Here is a 15520-nt window from a genome sequence, read left to right as displayed (position 1 = left end):
TAATGTCATATATACTGATTGTCACAAAATTGAACTATGCATTTAATGCAACTCCAGTAAACATAATAACAGCTTTTCTGTGAGGTATGAGAGTTAGATATAAAATTATTTAAAATTTTACATGGAAGAATAAATCTATGAGAACAGACAAGCAAAGTTAAAAAATAAAAAAGAATAAAAGAATAGTGAGGGAGAGAAGTGTTAATATGACATACTAGAAGAATCACTCTAATAAATAGAATGTGTAGGTGTGAGAGTTGGACTATAAAGAAAGCTGAGCATGAAGAATTGATGCTTTTGAACTGTGGTGTTAGAGAAGACTCTTGAGAGTCCCTTGGACTGCAAGGAGATCCAACCAGTCCATCCTAAAGGAGATCAGTCCTGGGTGTTCATTGGAAGGACTGATGTTGAAGCCGAAACTCCAATACTTTGGCTACCTCATGCGAAGAGTTGACTCATTGGAAAAGACCCTGATGCTGGGAAAGATTGAGGGCAGGAGGAGAAGGGGGCGACAGAGGACGAGAGGCTGGATGGCATCACCGACTCGATGAACATGGGTTTGGGTGGACTCCGGGAGTTGGTGATGGACAGGGAGGCCTGGCATGCTGCAGTTCATGAGGTCGTAAGGTTTCGGACATGACTGAGGGACTGAACTGAACAGTTTGATTAATTCTGTAGATAAATTATATTTTCAAGGGAAAAGATATCTTTTGTACTCCGTCATCCCCAGGATGTCGGCTTTGTTCTTGACTATCTATTGCTGAGGCCACAAGATGATAGTCAAAACTCCAGGCACCACAGGCAGTCATAAACATGTCCATGGTTTATGTTTATTTTTAGAAACGAGAAACTCATCCTCAAAGCCTGCCCCAACATCAGTGGCAAACAAGGGCTATGGAATGTCCAGTACTGGTTTTACTGAACAGATTTACCCTGAGGCTTTTGTTGCCATTTCTGAAGAGTGGATCCATGAATAAAACTAGGTTAGGGTTTGTGAGGAAGCAGAGAGAAATGGCTTTTAGGCAACCAGTGGTGCCTGCTACATATGATCTAGTCTGATACATAGTGATGTAGAAATATATGTGCTTGTATAGTATATGAAGACATTCATACAACTAAATTTCAAAAGGAGAGCAAATGTCGTCACTGAGAAAAATGATAGCATCTGTTCAGTGTATAATTTTAGAAATGTAGTACAAGGGCTTCTATTTAGAGTTTTCAAATTTTAACCCAAATGGAGAAAATTTGCTAGAAAACATGTAATTCCACCACTATGAGAAAGAATACAATGTTTTTGTGTCACTTAACTGTGTAAGAGGTTAACCTTTTGCTCCACCCCAAAACAAGCAGCCATTAATCTTCAAACAGTACAAATGGTTTCCCCTCTCCCTCTTTTAAAATCTATTTAAGGAAAGTCTTGGTAGGATTATGCTTTGTGAACCTATTGTGTTGACTTTAAACATAAGAGCTCTTAAGGATTTTTAAACCATCAAACAGTATCCATCAGAACAAATAAATGAGAGGTTGCTTTATTCTTTTCAGGCAGGATACATTCTGCAACCTATCTTTTCCGTGACCTACAAGGTTTTAGGAGAAGAGCTTCCAGAATTTTATTGGCAAAGCCACTATTAGAAGGACTTCCCCCTCTCTTCCAAGTTCTTTGGGGGTCAACCTTAAAGCAAGCATTAAGTGAATGGCTAATGGAATTAAGAGTATAATAATAGAAGGATATAGTGAGACAATTGTATTAACAAGAAATAAATCATGTTGAATGTAAGGTAAGTGTTTTTTAATTGATTGATGGGAAGAATGCACCACAGGTTTTGTCGGGGACTAACAGCCATTTACCTCCCCATCTGCAGTAAAAAACCAAAATGTAGAAAAAAAAGATGAGAAAATTATGCAGTGGGAAGATAAATTATTCAGAGAAGATGGCCATTTTGTGCTGACATCACTAATGTGAAAAGGCATTAAATCTTTGACACTAGCTTTGTTCCTGAGGAGCTGTGGGCCTAAAACAGCATTTTGTATTAGAGAAAAAACTGAAATGCTACTCCTAAAGGTTTCCTCTGCAGCATGGCTTCCAAGGTGACTGGTTGTTGTTACTGTTCAGTCGCTAAGGCATGTCCAACTCTTTGCGACCCCATGGACTACAGTGCCCCAGTCTTTTCTCTGTCCATGGGATTCTCTGGGCAAGAATGCTGGAATGGGTTGCCATTTCCTTCTCCAAAGGTGACTGAATACCCAAGGAAATGGCTGGTCCTATGCTTTCCAAGTTGAATACCATTCTCACACTCTAAAAGCTAGCACCTCTATCTATGTTGTTATAATAGACTATGAATATTTTTCATCCAGTTGGCAAAGCTTATGTGCTCTGATGTTGAGGATGTTGAGAACTACATGGAAGACATTTAAAAAATTATTTATTTAAGTAGAGGATAATTACTTCACGATATTGTGAACATTTTTGCCGTACATCAATATGAACTGACGATAGGCATACATTTGTCCCCTCCAACCTATACCCGTTCCTCCCTCCCTCCCACCCCATGCCTCCAAAGCTGGTGCTCTGGAAGACATTTTAAATACTACCAGATATAGAAAAACTTGATGTTGAATTTCATAACTAAATATGTTTTATTATATGCTCACTGTTACCAAGTCCTCTCTCTGTGTTTAGCTCCTCTTATATCCTACCATAATCCTCTTTCTCTTCAGTTATTCTTACTACTTAGTTACTAGGACAGCCCATTTCAGACCAGCAATACTCTAGAGACTTCTTGTGAGATGTGGGAGTCAAGAAGAGTAGGCTGATTCAACCTATGTGTGGACAAGAGGCTGTGCTTCTTGCAAGAATTGCTTTAAGAGTTACTTCAACTCTTTCCTCTTACTCCCATTACAGTTTTTTGTTTTGCCTCGTTACTTTATTAACTAGATTTATCAACTTTAATCCTGGAAATTTATTCTCCATAATGTTAAAAATAACATGTAACATATATCAACAAAGATAAATATCTCCAAACCTTAGAAGTTCTAGTTTTTCAGGAAGATTTAAATTATTTGGTCTTTTTTTTTTCTTTTCTCTTTTGGAGGGAAGTAGGGCTGACAGTTACTAGACAGCTCCCATGAGTCAGGCACCAAGTTAAGTATTTTATAGACATTATTTAAAATATATTCCCCAGCACCCTTCTTTGCAGTAAATATCATCATTTCACAGACAGGGAAACAAAGGTGTAGAGGGGTTAAGATCAAATTGCTAATTAGAGGTAAGGGATGAGATTAGAACCCAGGAATATGTGAGATTACAGAGCCTGCACTCTCTTCACACCAGACTGTGGCAGTGTGTTTTGAAGCTCTGTGAAATCTTGCAGTTGAATGGAACGTCTGACTAACAACCTCTGAGATTCTTCCAAGAGTAATTGTCGTAGATTGAGTTCTCTGGAAGCAGATGTTAAGAAGTTTGAGATGCAAAATATTTATTAGGGAGAAAAAAATAAAGGAGAGGAAGCAGAAGGGGGCAGAGGAAGTAGTAAAACCGCAATCCTAATCCGACAGTACTTTGGCCAACCCTGTGAGGAACTTCGGAATAAACACTGCATCTGAGCATCCTGCAGTGGGTTGAAATGAGCCGTCCTTTGTCCCCCGGCCTTGCACACTCAGACTGCCCCAGGAAGGGTGTGACCTCCTGCAAGGGGGCTTAAAACCTCCAGGAAGGAACTGAACAAGAGTCAGCAAGTCTTTCCTTGTTGAACAGCATGTCTGTGTCTATCACACAACTAACTTCAGAGTCTCTATAATGGACCAGTAAATGGTTTCTTGAGAGTCCTTTGGACTGCAGGGAGATCAAACCAGTCCATCCTAAGGGAAATCAGTCCTGAATATTCATTGGAAGGACTGATGCTGAAGCTGAAACTCCAATACTTTGGCCACCTGATGAGAAGAACGGAGTAATTGGTAAAGACCCTGATGCTGGGAAAGATTGAAGGCCGGAGGAGAAGGGGACGACAGAGGGTGAGATGGTTGCATGGCATCACTGACGCGATGGACATGAGTTTGAGCAAGCTCTGGGAGTTGGTGAAGGACAGGGAAGCCTGGCTTGCTACAGTCCATGGGATCTCAAAGAGTCAGACACGACTGAGTGCCTGAACTGAACTGAAATGGTTTCCTTGGTCACTATTCAGATTGTGTTATCCAATGGAATAGAAGGAATGTGAAAGCGAATTTGAATAAAGAACTCAGGCTTGAATTCTTTACATATATCCTTACTCATTTCCTCCTAAAAGAGTTGGACAGTTTTATTCTGATATTGTGCCCAAAGACCCATTACTATCCCAACTATTCCTCCTGATGTCTATTTCTTTCCATTGCAAAGACCAAGTTGACCAAATTTATCTTTATTTGGCATTACTTGTATCTTCCACATTTTTTGAATACTCAGTCCTCTTCTTGGCTAACTCGGTTGTCTGCATCTTTCATATATACTGATCTCAATGCTAGTCTATAGTTTTGTTCAATTGACTTTCATTCCTATTGCATATTTTAGCCAATAAGAACATTAATTTAAAAATATTCAGTCTTTTCCTTAAATACTTTTTATGTTATAGTGGCTTATGTATAAATTAGGCATATCCATGTAGTTCTCGAGATATATTTCATTATAAGTTTGTCCTCAGCCAGTATTATGCCCAGGTGATATGACATAGTCTCTACAGATCATCCTATTGATAGTCTTTGCGAAATAAGGCAAGAATCATACTTCTCTTCTTCAAGATTCACCACTTGCTCCATCTGAACTACTATTTATTATTACCTTCTAGAAATTTTGTTACTGTAGCACATCATCCTATTTATCTTCAGTGACTTTTTGGTCAGTGTTTCCCTTGTCTAAAGTACCCATCAAGTGTACATAAAGTTTGTTATTTCCTGGGCAGTGTTCTTCCAATGCTAATAATCTCATTGGCCATCTTGATAATTCAAAATTCTGTCTTAAGAGTATGCATCTTCTCCAATGTGTCTTCTTGGAATACACTTGTGGTGGGAAGAAGGGCAACTTTCCCTCTCCTTCTGGCTTCATTCTAGCTAAATTCTGAATTATGTGAAAGTAATCATCCCAATCCATTCCCATGGTAACAAATCACCTTTAAGACTAATGTAGCACTATATGATTCTGGTAGGATTCAGGTAGACAAAGGAATTAAAATGTATATAGTAATGGGAAAAAAAACTGATTCCAAAGGTAGAATTGACTCTGGTAGTGGAGGAAAGTTTTACTTCAGTTTGACTTTAGACCATGGTTTCTCAGCCTCCTTATTATTGACATTTTAGGCCCGGTAACTTTTTGGAGGGAAGGGAGGCTGTCCTCTGCATTGTAGGCTGTATAGCAGCATCTGTGGCTTCTACCCATTAAATGCCAGCAGCACCACTCCCCTCAGCTGTGACAACCAAAAATGTGTCAAGAATTTTCAAATGTTGCCTGGGGAGCATGGCTGCCACAGACTGAAAACCACTGGTGTAGATTGTACTTCTAAAGAGCCTCTTGAGGTGGGTGAAAGAGGAGAGTGAAAAAGCCAGCCTAAAATTCAACATTCAAAAAACTAAGATCATGGCATCCAGTCCCATAACTTAATGGCACATAGATGGGGAAAAAGTGGAAACAGTGACAGGCTTTATTTTCCTGGGCTTCAAAATCACTTCAGATGGTGACTGTAGCCATGAAATTAAAAGACACTTGCTCCTTGGAAGAAAAGCTGTGACCAACCTAGACAGCATATTAAAAAGCAGAGACATCACTTTGCTGAAAAGGTCTGTATAGTCAAAGCTATGATTTTTCTAGTAGTCCTGTATGGATGCGAGAGCTGGGCCATAAAGAAGGCTGAGTGCCGAAGAATTGTTTGAACTGTGGTGCTGGAGGAGACTCTAGAGAGTCCTTTGGACAGCAAGGAGATCAAACCGGTCAATCCTAAAGGAAATCAACCCTGAATATTCATTGGAAGGACTGATGTTGAAGCTGAAGCTCAAATACTGTGGCCACCTGATGTGAAGAGCCAACTCATTGGAAAAGACCCTGATGCTAGAAGAGACTGAGGGCAAGAGGAGAAGGGTACAACAGAGGATGAGGTAGTTGGGTGGCATCACCGACTCAATGGACATGAGTTTAAGGAAACTCAGAGAGATAGTGATGGACAGGGAAGCCTGTTGTGCTGCAGTTCATGGTGTGGCAAAGAGTCTGACATGACTTAGTGACTGAATAGAAACAATAACAAAAAGGGGAAGTTGTAGAGTGACTTGTGAAAGGAAGAACTTGGGGAGGAGTAGGGAAGTTCAAGTCTGAAGTGTGGGGCATTGTCAATGGAGAGTTTCCTTTTTGTCATCAAGGTCTAAGTCTTAAGGTACCATTCCACTAGAAATTAAAGAGAAAATCCAACTATACTAGACCTTTAACCTTTTCCTTCCCACACTGTAATCTCCTGAAATTTCCTTAACATTTTAATAAAGGTATTCGCATTTTCCTGAACAACTAGCACAAGGTCTTAGAGACAGTCCAATTCAAATATGAGAAGGGACTCATGGTGGGGGGGCACCCAGTCCTAGACCAGTCAGCTATGGTGAAAGTGAAAGTAGTTCAGTCATGTCCTACTCTTTGCAGCGCCATGGACTATACAGTCCATGGAATTCTCCAGGCCAGAATACTGGAGTGTGTAGCCTTTCCCTCCTCCAGGGGATCTTCCCAACCCAGGGATCAAACCCAGGTCTCCTGCATTGCAGGCAGATTCTTTACCAGCTGAACCATAAGGGAAGCCCAAGAATACTAGATTGGGTAGCCTATCCCTTCTCCAGAGGATCTTCCTGACTAAGGAATTGAACCCGGTCTCCTGCATTGCAGGCAGATTCTTTACCAACTGAGCTATCAGGGAAGCAAGTCACTATGGTAAAGGGAAGTTACTGTTTGTATCATGTCAATTTCTATTGCAGCCATGTGACTGAGAAGAAGGAGAAGCAGTTTCTGGAATAAATATAATAGTAAATTAAATTTATTGGGTTCCTTCTATATGCGAAGCACCATATTAATTGTGTACTTGTATCATTTCACTTAACTATCTTATGAGGAAGGTACTATTTTTAACTCCTTAAATTTATAAAGAGAAAACAAAGGCTCAGAGATACTAGATACTTTGCCTTGTTATTTAGGAAAGACATGGTAGAATTGAGATTTGAAGCCAGGTAACTTGACAACTTGGATTCTTGGGAGTCCCTTGGACAGCAAGAAGATCAAACCACTAGGGAATCGATCCTAAAGGGAAATCAACCCTGAATACTCATTGGAAGGACTGATGCTAAAGCTGAAGCTCCAATAGTTTGGCCACATAATGTGAAGAACTGACTCATTGGAAAAGACCCTGATGCTGAGAAAGATTGAAGGCAAAAGGAGAAGAGGGTGACAGAGGATAAGGTGGTTAGATAGCATCACCGATTCAATGGACATGAACTTGGGCAAACTCTGGGAGATAGTGAGGGACAGGGAGGTCTGGTGTGCTGCAGTCCATAGGATCCCAAAGAGTCAAACATTACTGAGCAACTGAATAGCAACAAGAGCAACTTGGCATTAGAGCCCCTGACCTGTCCCTACTCAACTAGACTCTTTTCCCGAAGGCAATGAGGTGGTGCTCACATATCCTGTAAGTGTCCATTATACTCACAAACCCCTCATCCTGGGTTTTGTTAAGTAAAGAAGTCCAGCATTGTTTCAAATACACTAATAAATTCCAAAGAGATCAAATCACTCAATACTTGCCCTCCTTAATTACAATGAACATCACATTCATGTATTAAACATGATATCTTTTGTTAAAAAATGAAATGCTAATACAGGTATTTAGTTTTGTGTATGTATCTGAAGTTGTTGATATTTCTCCCAGCAATCTTGATTCCAGCTTGTGATTCACCCAGCATGGCATTTTGCATGATGTACTTCTACGTATAAGCTAAATAAACAGGATGACAGTACTCCTTGTCGTACTCCTTTCCCAGTTTTGAACCAATCCATTGTTCCTTGTCCAGTTCTAAATGTTGCTTCTGTTGCTTCCAGTTCTAAACCTGCATACAGGCTTCTCAGGAGGCAGGTAAGGTGGTCTCATCTCTTTAAGAATTTTCCACAGTTTGCTGTGATCCACACAGTCAAAGGCGTCAATGTTGTCAATGAAGCAGAAGTAGGTGTTTTTCTGGAATTCCCTTGCTTTTTCCATGATCCAACAGGTGTTGGCAATTTGACCTCTGGTTCCTTTACCTTTTCCAAATCCAGCTTGAACATCTGGAAGTTCTCAGTTCATTTAATGCTGAAGCCTAGCTTGGAGGATTTTGAGCAATACCTTGCTAGCATGTGATATGAGTGCAATTGTATGGTAGTTTGAACATTTTTTGGCATTGCCCTTCTTTGGTATTGGAATGAAAACTGACCTTTTCCAGTCCTGTGACCACTGCTGAGTTTTCCAGATTTGTTGGCATATGGAGTTCAGCACTGTAATAACATTATCTTTTAGGATTTGAAATAGCTCAGCTGCAATTCCATCAACTCCATTAACTTTGTTCATAGTAATGCTTCCTAAGGCCACTTGACTTCACATTCCAGAATGTCTGGCTCTAGGTAATTGATCACACTATTGTGATCATCTGGATCATTCAGACCTTCTTTGTATAGTTCTTCTGTGTATTCTTGCCACCTTTTCTTAATTGCTTCTGCTTCTGTTAGGTTCTTACCATATCTCTCCTTTATTTTGCCCATTATTGCATGAAATCTTGTTCCTTAGACATTAAAAAAATCTCATAAAATCACACAGCTTACCTTTCAAGAACAGAATATAATCCAAGTCAACTGACTTCCAACCATGGTCCTATACCAATTGGTATCCACGTTTCTGATACTGTCATTATCTCCCATCATATAAAGTATCTTGAGGCATTATGCTTACTTGTATATTACCTTTTGTATATATTTCTAGTTTTAGAGCTAACACAAAGGCTGCTGGTCTAATCTATAGTCGTTTCTCTCCGCTTCCTGTCTCCATATTCCATCACCAATCATCTGCCTTCAAAATTTGACCTTGGATTATAGTCCACAAATCCTTGTTTTCTAGTGTCCCAATGAGAGGTTAAGTCAACTCCTGGGAGTTGAGATGATAATGAGGATTGAATTTAAGCAGTGAAAATTGGAGAGATTGGAGCCTAGGCAAATATGGAAATGTTGTCAAACAGCTAAAGTGGGAAAAAGCATTACGGAGGAACTAAGAGAAGAAGAAGAGGAGGAACAGAGTCTCCGGAACAGAAATGTTGGCCCAGTTGTCACAGTTGCTGATTTTGAGGAGTCAAGGGAGAAAGACTTTAAGGTACAAAAGTAGTTTGGAAATGGGTGATCATGGCTATAAAGCTAGTTAAGGAAGCAGGTAAAGCCACGAAAGGATTGAGAGACTGGGAGAAATGATATGGTGTGCGGCAATATAAAAAATGGAAAATCAGGATCTCAAGGTCGCAAGTAGAAGATGTTGGAAGTAGAACTAAATTACCTTCATGTCTCACCTCTTCTTATATAGTGGGATGCCCTTTTTGCAAGAGGAGGAGGTCTAGTTGAAAGTTAACCATCTGGACAGTTAGACCCACTTCTCAATATTCAGTGTTGCTCTTGACTTTTTCCTAAGAGGTTCAGTGAGAAAAATTGTCTTTAATTGGTTAAATATTTGAGTTTTAATTTCCAGGCCCATCATCCATTTCTGCAGAGAAAATGATGCAGTCTCTCGCTCAGAACACTGGGCTGCATGTTTATTTTAAGCATCAGTTTTTCTTTTATACTTTTACAAAAGCATTAGGTCAGAGGTATGACATCTTCAGTTTCCCCTCACCCATATTTACTGTCTCCATAAATCATTGTTGTCCTTCAGAGTTCTCTCTTAAGTGTCGTTGTGATGACATTGTAACTCAAGTTTGTCTCTGGGCTGTATATCACATTCTTCAGTTTATTTCTTATCTCTTTAAATCCTGTTATCCCCTAGTAACTTAAGCTCATCATCTCCTAAAAAGGCTTTTAGCTATTAGTATCTCTAAAATACCTAGTTTCTATAAGCTATAGTAAAATATGCCAACACTACAACATACCTTAAACTTTTAGCTTCTAACTATTCTTAATTATTCCTAACCCCTAAACTCAGCAAACTTCTTTTGCCATAAACATTCCCCTTACAGGCAGGTTTCAGATAACAATGTTTCCCATGGTCTCAAGCTGCAGCCTATGTGCTCATCCTGGAACATTCTTTGTAAAGATCCTTGAACAAATGTCAATAGTTAACGTTATGGATTATAACATTCTTTCCAGCCAACTCAACCGGAGGAAGGAAAGGACAAGTCAGAATCACAAGACCTAACTCCTTCATTCCAGGACCGTGCCTGCGGGATGAGGAGAGGGGGTTGGGGCCGTGCCTCCATTTTGTCAGTAATGCCTATCGCGGCTCCCGACACATTTCCCTCTTGTACATTGAAACAATATACAATGGAATGATTTGGAATTTTGAAGTTGAATTTCCAAGTTTAAGTTCTGCTTCCTTTATGAGCAATGTTACCCTTAGCAATTTACATGAAGACTTTGAATCTCAGTTTTCTTCATTGTAAAAATATATAGCATTAGCTTCCTCATGGAAAATTTCTAAAGATAAAATAGCATTTGTGAAAAGCATTTTGTATATTGTGAAGAGTTATTATTGCTTTTCTTTAACATGTCAATTTCTATTTAAGATGGGATTGGCTGATGTTTCAGGGTTGTCTTTCTTATTCCCCTGTATATCCTCAGTGTCAAATATACTGACTGGACCATAGTAAGTGACAAACATTTGTGAAATGAATGAACAATTTGATTAAAAATGAAATTTGCAATAAAACTATCTGATACATGATTGAATGTGGCATTAAGACAGGCCATCTTGGATCCAACCCAAGGAACTTTAGTAACTTTTAAAATACAAAATGGATTTTTATTTTAGGATATACTGATCTTCTAGGCGAGAATCTGTAGGAGAATGTTAAAGTATAACTTGTGAATACTATCAAAGAGTTTAAAATCCTTACATGTAAGGCCCTGAAAATTGTTTACTTAAGTCTTAGGTAACTTCTAGCTTATTTTCCTTCTAGAGGATCACTATTATTATGGGTCAATCTGGTGACATCTCTATATCTGGCTATTATAGTAAATTGACCATACCAGTTCTTAATTTTTCTGGCCACTTCAAAGAGTCATTTCCTGTGAATTAATTTAGCTTTGCTATTAACTAAGGATTTCAGGCTGTCAGTGCAATTTTGCCCATTAAAGACAATAACCCCAGCAAGCTCTGAGGTACTATTCTTAGTTCTCCTTTGAGACAACTTTCCTTACATCTTTTGACATATTACTAATTTACAGAACCATTTATTGTCTAAAGATATTGATTTGTTGGGCTTCTTAAGATTTCTATGGTCAATTCTAACCACAAAGATTTTGCTTTTAGCGAAAGGAAGAATTGGTGCAAAGAGTTAAAATATAGATGGTGGCAATCTATACTGAAGTGATGCTATTTTTTTAAATAGAAGTACAAACTGTATGTAATCTTACAGGAATGTTTTAATATTTAATATACAAGATCTGTAATTTTTCACTGGTAATTGAAGCTAAATCTAAAGCATTAAAAAATTAACCACAGCAAACCGAATTTTCCAAATGAAATATGATGTCTACTGTTGAGTAGAACTTTCTGTTGATTAATGCTGTGATGGGAGTAGGAGTAGGGGAAAGTTCCCTCAGTTTTAATATATTTTCAAATGAGGTTTTGCATTGCCTAAAATCTATAATAGTTTTTTGAGCTATGGGTTCATGTAATAAAGAAATTGGATTTGAATAGTGAACTAATAAGTCTACTACCTGATTCTATTATAGCTAAACAATTTATACATTATATTTTCCTTTAATACTATGTAGAGAATGTCATGTAGTGATTAGACTCATGGAATTCAGAGCTAGCCCACTAGGATTCAGGTCATACTAACTATATACAATGGAGATAATAATAACAATAGTGTCTTTGCCATAGCATGTTGTGATGAGTAAATTAATGAATTCAAAGAAAAATCATATCTGACACAAAATAAGAGCATAAAATTTGTTACCTATTGTTATTTTGTTCATATGGCATCTGAATTCAACATCTTCAGGGCTAGTTTTCTTTGACCATTTTAACTTTCTGCATTGTTCTGTGGATTGGAATGGCCACGTGTCATTTACTCAATTTTATTGTTAGGTTGACTGTGAACATATTTTCTGTCACTGAATTCATAATATTGATAGAACCAGATTTACATGCAGCTATTATCTTAAACTCACTTCTGAAGTCTTATTTGCAGCTAGTTTGTTTCTTAGATGTAAATACTACAGAAACCTATATTGCATGGGGCTAAGGTCATAACTGGGCTTCCCCGGTGGCTCAGATGGTAAAGAATTCACCTGCAATGTGGAAGACCCAGGTTCTGTCCCTGGGTTGGGAAGACCCCCTGGAGAAGGGAATGGCAACCCACTCCAGTATTTTTGCCTGTAAAATCCCATGGACAAAGGAGCCTGCCAGGTTACAGTCCATTGGGGTCGCAAAGAGTTGGACATGACTGAGCGACCGAGCACAGCACAAAAGATGTTTAATCATGGCTAAGTTATTCCAACAAAGACTTTTTCCTTATGTAGTTGATCTATAAGAGTGCTGGTGTACCACCTGGTTCCATGCTGAATCTTCCCCACAATTGGTTTGTTTGGTTCCCCCAAATTGTCGTCCAGTTATCTGAATAATAGCTGTTGTTTCTGAGTACTCACTGTATGTCAGTTACATTTCTTAGTTCTTTTCATAAATCAAATCATTTAAAGTCCCAACCTTAGTATAGGTATTTTGCAGATGAGGAAAGAGGTCCAGAAAGCATACACGTGTGTGCTCAGTCGCTCAGTCGTGTCTGACTCTTGTGACCCCATGGACTATAGCCCTCTAGGCTCCTCTGTCTATGGAATTTTCAAGGCAAGAATATGGAGTGGATTTCCATTTCCTACTCCAAGGGGTCTTCCTGACCCAGGGATCGAACCAGTGTCTCCTGTGTCTCCTACATTGGCAGGTGGATTTTCTACCACTTGCAGCCACCTGGGAAGCCCCAGAGTGACTTGCAAAAGGATATGCAGGTAGCAAGGGGCAGAGCTGGAATTTTACTCCAGAGAGGCTTGTCTCTACAGGTTATGATTTGCTTGTTTGTTGCATAGCCTCTGAAAAAGTCAGATGCTGACCTTCATCCCAAACTCAGAATTCAGGGAACTTACCCAGTTGTGTGGATCTCTCCAGTGACATCTGTGTGAGGAAGAAAAGCAGACCTCCCTTCAGTTCTGGGTCGACTGTGTATCTGCTGGCATCACAGGGGCTTGGACAATGAGTTCATTTTTCAAGTGAGTTGCAGTTGCTTTCTTCTATAGCAAGGTTCACACCTCAGCTTGTCTTGTTAAACCACATGCATCCCTTTTTTCTTCTTGGGGCTTGGGGGTGATTAACTACTTGACTTCTGCTTAAAGACAAACTGATTCCCACTGACAGAGTGGTTGGTAGGAAAAACACCTGTGATGCTGTGTTAAATTGACCATTCCCTTCCCTTTTTTATTCCTGTGAATTGAGAGCACTGTAGTGGCAGAGCAGCAGGGATGGCAGACTGTGGAGACGTTGCCGGCCGCCTCAGTAATGGCCCTGCTACTTGGCTCAGCCACTAGCTCTTTCCTGATGCTCTCCCAGTGAAGCAGGGTGCCCTAAGGTCTCAGCCTGGGGGAGAGTTGCAGAATGAGGCTTCATGCTGAGAGTAAAGATTAAGCTCTGAGTGGCATTCCTGCGGAGGCTGTAAACAGTGCCAATTTGGGATGTATTTGTCCTGGAGGTCGGCTAAATTCTACCTGCTCTTTTAGTGAACACCAGTGATTACCTCTGAGTGTGCCTAGAGGCAGCTTCCCATGTGTGAGATACATGGGGCTCCATCCAAGAGCTCGTTGCTATCAGTTCTTTCTCATGGGCTGTTCACTCTGCCTCCCCTAGCTCTTCATCTTCCCAAGCCACTTAGGCCACTTGTGCTTATGGTCTAAGATTCATGCTGAAATGCTTTGACAATGCAAGGGAAAACAGCGGTTTAACCCAGTGGGTAGGGAAAATCACTTAGACATCTTTGGACTTAAAAGCTACTATAAAAACTTATGTCATTATTATTCCCAAGGCTTAAAATAACCTCATTGCCACCATGCTGGGTAAAAGGTGTTCAAGTTCACAGCATGGCTTGGCTGACACTAGTCAGAGTCGGATCAGCTCCTGGTGCCTTACCTCCAGCCCTGTTTGCTTGGTAATTGTCGGGTGGAGATTACCTCATGCTGTAAATAGAAAGCTAGTTCTTTAAATTTTCCGTGAAAGAGAGAACTCTGGGATTATCCATTGTTCAAAATCTCCCCTGGAAAATAAAAACAAATGGAATCCAAATTAAGTTTTATATTGTCATCTCTGGTATTTATGGAATTAGTGTGAAAATGTTGTAAATGGATCCCTTTGGATGTTTTTGGCTCTAGGCATGTTGTGTAGGCAATAGTTGATTATTTTCTCATTAAACACTGTGTTAGCTTCTTGTTCCACTGACTCCCAGAAGGCAGAGGAGCATTAGAAATGGAGTAGAGACTCTGGAGAGATGAATATGAGGACACGGAACTCTTGCCCTCTTCATTTATTCTATTTACAGCAGTAGATTCTTCAGACCCTTCGGATGGGAATGAAGCTGGAGATACATTAGGAGATAAATAGTGTTTTTACGACAAAAGGTCAAGGAATAAAGAGAAGACAAAAATCATGAATTAATTTTTTTTTACTCTGTGAATCATTGCTTTAGAGAGATTAAGCCTGAAAAATTTGCAATAGGAGACTTAAATCAGTTCAGTTCAGTTGCTCAGTCATGTCCAACTCTGTGACCCCATGGACTGTATCACACCAGGATTCCCTGTCCATCACCAACTCCTGGAGCTTGTTCAAACTCATGTCCATTGAGTCAGTGATGCCATCCAACCATCTCATCCTCTGTCGTCCCCTTCTCCTCCTGCCTTCAATTAAAGAGAATTAAATAGAAATGACATTCATCCATTTATACAAAGAGCATTTATTGAATGTTCCAATGTGTGAATGCAGGCACTAGAGTGGATGAAAAGACTTGATCTTCGACCTCAAGGAATACGCAGCTCTAAATAAATGCCCATCAAATGAATGGCAAACAAGTAGCATCTTTCCTTCCTTCCCTCCATTTGTTTGTTCCTTCCTTCCTCTCCTCTCCCTTTCTCTCTCCCTCTCTCTCTCTCCATATATAATTGTTTTGACCCAGATAGGACGTTGTAAACTAAATACAGTTGTCCCTTGGTATTTTCTGCAGGGAGGGGTTGGTTCCAGGACCCTTAACAGTTACCAAAATCTGCAGA

General features: G+C 39.6%; 1 long non-coding RNA gene across 1 annotated transcript in view; it reads left to right on the top strand.

Annotated features, from left to right (window-relative positions):
• The window catches only part of LOC145542737 (uncharacterized), a 174221-nt gene that overhangs the window by 56168 nt on the left and 102533 nt on the right, over positions 1–15520 (top strand). Inside the window, exon 2 of the long non-coding RNA XR_014080100.1 lies at positions 1543–1778. This is a non-coding gene — a long non-coding RNA (uncharacterized LOC145542737). The remainder of the gene's footprint in view (positions 1–1542; positions 1779–15520) is intronic.

The sequence above is a fragment of the Giraffa tippelskirchi genome, chromosome 1 (assembly GCF_054371585.1).
Source record: "Giraffa tippelskirchi isolate mGirTip1 chromosome 1, T2T-mGirTip1v1.2.pri, whole genome shotgun sequence".
NCBI classification, from domain to species: Eukaryota; Metazoa; Chordata; class Mammalia; order Artiodactyla; family Giraffidae; genus Giraffa; species Giraffa tippelskirchi.
This window is presented reverse-complemented; position numbering and strand designations above follow the sequence as displayed.